The following is a 4,434-nucleotide window of genomic DNA, read 5'->3' as shown; positions in this document are numbered from 1 at the left end:
TCCCTTGAATATAGATAGACTCGAATTCCTTCCTGTGTTGTGAAGATTCGACTAAGGATTTCACAATTATATGGTTACACATTTCTAAGTGACCCATCTTTTTCTCTTGGATGCTCTCAGTATTCTGAGTTTTTAAACTTGGATTAAAACCTACTTTGAGTCTTTACAACTTGCAGAAAACTGAGCTGCTTGGATGTTTCATTTTTTTCTATTTTCCGAGATGTGTTTATTAGTACTGGAAAGAGAACTAAAGGGCGATTTAGTACTTTGCATTTTTTACTTTGGCCTTCAAATTTTGGTCCTGTAGCTCAACCTCCTATGTTGCTATGTACAACCACCCCTGACTCTTTCAGACATTTTCTAAAGAAAGTATTTAAACATACATTTTCTGCTTATTACTATTAACATATCTTTACTAATTTTTATTCTGTTTTTTGTGTGTTGGTTTAGTTCAGTAAACTTCTTTTAAATGATAATTAACTATTCCCTTTGAGTGATTCATAACTTTGCTTACAGTTGATTTTGCCATGTTTTTTTTTTTTCTGTTGGTAAGCAGGAAGCCCTTTTTGAACAGTCCCCAAATATTCACATGTTTCATATTTTTATCTTTAATGAAACAGAAGTCAGTGGGTAGATTTTAAAATATATTCTGAAGGAGGAAAATATTTGTGTAACACAATGTATTTTTCTCTGCTATATTACTCTCCATAATAATGTACTCATCTTGGATACTGTGAACACAAAGATGATTAGGAAAATCTTCAAAGTAATTTTCTGTGTGTATTTTTATTTGATTTATATATTTCTACAGTAATGATGGACTTAGATTTAATAATCCACTCCCCTGCTGATGTTAGTTTTTCTGTAATTTCTTAGGTTTCCAAAATATACTCAGCCCAGTAGAGTAAGTAAACATGTTTGTTATTTTCATTTATTACAGCCATGTCTTCTCATCATCCTCAAAAAATTTTACCAGAGCAGGGAATAAAAGAGAGAGAAGGAAGATATGGAAAGTGTGACTTTGACTATTTACAACCAAGAAAACAATGGGAAAATATAGGTGAGAGTAAAGTTCAAAAATTGTATTGTAATAGACAAAATCAATCAGTAGTCCCTATTTATGATAAAAATTTTATGGTCAAAAGACACCAGAGAAAATTAATATCTGAAACAAAAATTCAATGTATTCCAATTATTTTGAGGAGTTTTATATGTATTTTAAGAATAAATCCATAGCTATTTTTTAACTGAAAGGCAATGTGGAAAATTTGAAATCTAGTCCATGCATCAGTTTTAACTTGGCCAATTATAAAAGTAGCACTGAGTTAAAATTCCAGTCAAACATTTGCAGAGAAAAGATATTTCTAAAAGTGATCCTTTTGGGAGTTTCTTTATAAAATGTCCATTTTTCTGAAACAAAAGATGAATTTCTCCTTGTGCCCAAATGGACAAAATATTAAAAATTGTAGAAAAATTTCTACTTCCCCACTATTGCTCAATGACAATTCTGATACAGATTTCTGGAAAGTGCACTATATAGATAATGCTAGAAGTAACACAATAAGCCATGTCTCTACCCTGAGTAATGACCAGTATATTTACATTGGTGGTAAAACTTATGACTATAGAGAAATCTTCTAAAGAAAATTTACCAAGATGAAAAATGTAGGAAAGTCTTGCTTCAGTGATCAAAAACTAGTATTCATTAAAATATTCATAGCCAAGACAAAACCTGCAAGTGTAAGATATGTGAAAGGGCTCTTAACCACAGTGCAGAGCTTGCTTAATACAAGAGAATTTATAGAGAAAGAGAGCCCGATAACTATAGAAGATATTGAGCAGGCAAATGCTTTGATATATTTTTTAAACACACCAGATACTATGACAGTGATAAATTCTACAAATTTAAAGAATGTGAAAAAACTTTTAGTGAAAAGTTACAACTTCTTAAGTATCAGAGGATTTATACTGAAGGAGGGACCTGTAAATGTGAAAAGTGTGGGAAAGCCTTAAAAAGTTTTTCAAACCTTACTCAACACCAAATATTTATTCTGCAGAGAAGACCTACCAATGTGAAGAATGCAATGCACTCAAAAACTTTACTCAACATCACAGTGTTCATACAGGAGATATGCCATGCAAATGCAAAGAATGTGACAAAACTTCTAATAAAAGCTCCAATCTTATTTGTCACCAGTGGACACACCCTGGAGTGATGCCCTACATATGTAAACAATTTTGCAAAGGTTTCAGTCAAAAACCAAGCCTTAAAAATTACCAGAGAATTCATACTGGAGAGAAGCCCTTCAAATGTAAAGTATGTGGCAAAAGTTTTAATATAAACTCGCATCTTGATCGCCACAACAGGATTCATACTGGAGAGAAGCCATACAAATGTAAATTGTGTGGCAAAAGTTTCAGTCAAAAATCATCACTTACTCATCACCAGCGAATCCACAGTGGAGAGAAGCCCTACAAGTGTAAAGAGTGTGGCAAAGCTTTTAATAGCATCTCACATCTCTATTGCCACAACAGGATTCATACTGGAGAGAAGCCCTACACATGTAAAATATGTGGCAAGAGTTTTACTCACATATCATCACTTACTCAGCACCAGCGAATTCACACTGGAGAGAAGCCCTACAGCTGTGAAGAATGTGGCAAAGCTTTTAATAGCATCTCACAGCGTAATTGGCACAAAAGTATTCATACTGGAGAGAAGCCCTACAAATGTAAAGTGTGTGGAAAAAGTTTTAATACAAACTCACATCTCTATTACCACAACAGGATTCATACTGGACATAAGCCCTACAAATGTACAGTGTGTGGCAAGAGTTTTAGTCAAAAATCATCACTTACTCAGCACCAGCGAATCCACACTGGAGAGAAGCCCTACAAATGTCAAGAATGTGGCAAAAGTTTTCATCAAAAAATAGTACTTACTCGGCACCTGAGAATCCACACTGGAGAGAAGCCCTACAAATGTAAAGTGTGTGGCAAAAGTTTTAATACAAACTCACATCTGTATTACCACAACAGGATTCATACTGGAGATAAGCCCGACAAATGTACAGTGTGTGGCAAGAGTTTCAGTCAAAAATCATCACTTACTCAGCACCAGCGAATCCACACTGGAGAGAAGCCCTACACTTGTAAAGAATGTGGCAAAAGTTTTCATCAAAAAATAGTACTTACTCGGCACCTGAGAATCCACACTGGAGAGAAGCCCTACAAATGTAGAGAATGTGGCAAAGATTTTAATCAACAATCATCACTTACTCGACACCAGAGGACCCATACTAGAGAGAAGTCCTATCAATGTGAAGAATGGCAAAGCTTTTAATATTGAAGATTACATCTTACTAAACATTATAGATTTTATACTGGAGAGAAGTTTTACAATGAAAACATTGCATCAGTGTCTTTAAGGATGAATCAACCCTATTTCACAGGAGTTCAACACTATTTCACACCAGCGATATGATAGCACAGAAATGATATAAATGTAAAATAGGTGACAGAGTCTCCAATAGTTGTTCACATCCTACTCAACACCTCAGAATTCATACGAGTGAGAGGACGTGCGGAAAAATTTTTGCAAAGCTTTTGGCCATTGATCAAACATTTTTAAAACACTGCAGGATTTATAACATATAGAAACCCAAAGAATGTGTCCAAGACTGTATTCAAATTTCTGACATTTTTGAATTTCTGACCTCATATCTGTAGCACATGTGGAGTAGCATTTGTCCAAAGTGTGTACCTTAGATAACAGCAAAATATTTACAAAAACACCTTGACAAATATAAAGATTGTAGTAAGTTTCTTATCTATATCCCATCCCTTGAAAGTTTGGGACCTAGGAGGGAAAAGAATCATTTAAATGTAGAAAATGGGTAATTGCTTTTGACATTTGCTGAAAATTTTCTTAACATCTTTAGCTGATATTGTAGAAATAAGGAAATACAAGTATAGAATTGTGCATCCCTCAAAGGATATAATTTTAGTATAAATCAACTATTACTAAGGAGTCACATTTTTCACATCTGGAGAAATAATAATTCTCAGAGTTTATTATTTCAGACGTCTCTTAAGATTTACATGAAATTTAAAATTAAAATTTAGAAGCATCTTAAACTTAGGGACACTTAATCAGAAAACCACATCCTCAGATGTTTTTTTTTTCTTTAGAGATAGGTTTTGCTGAATTGTATAGGGCCTCACTAAGTTATGGAGCCTGACTTTGAACTTGCAAAGCTTCTTATGTCCCTAGGGTCATGACATGGTCCACCATGCCCGTTTTACAGAGCATTATTACTTATATTTCATTATAGATGCAATTTGTTACTAAATAAAGTGTGAATTTCTTAATGTAAACCTTGTCATGCATTTAATGATGTTGTTAGGTCACACATCTCCCCCTATTCACTTTGC

General features: G+C 33.9%; 1 long non-coding RNA gene across 1 annotated transcript; it reads left to right on the top strand.

Annotated features, from left to right (window-relative positions):
* The first annotated feature begins 951 nt into the window (after positions 1-951).
* Positions 952-2,703, top strand: LOC308638597. Its single transcript, XR_014019889.1, has 2 exons — positions 952-1,060; positions 2,058-2,703. It is a non-coding gene; the product is annotated as an uncharacterized lncRNA (long non-coding RNA).
* Positions 2,704-4,434: the final 1,731 nt, after the last annotated feature.

The sequence above is a fragment of the Spermophilus citellus genome, assembly GCF_964194105.1.
Source record: "Spermophilus citellus genome assembly, chromosome: 19".
NCBI classification, from domain to species: Eukaryota; Metazoa; Chordata; class Mammalia; order Rodentia; family Sciuridae; genus Spermophilus; species Spermophilus citellus.
Note: the sequence above shows the minus strand (reverse complement) of the source record. Positions and strands in the feature narration are given on the sequence as shown.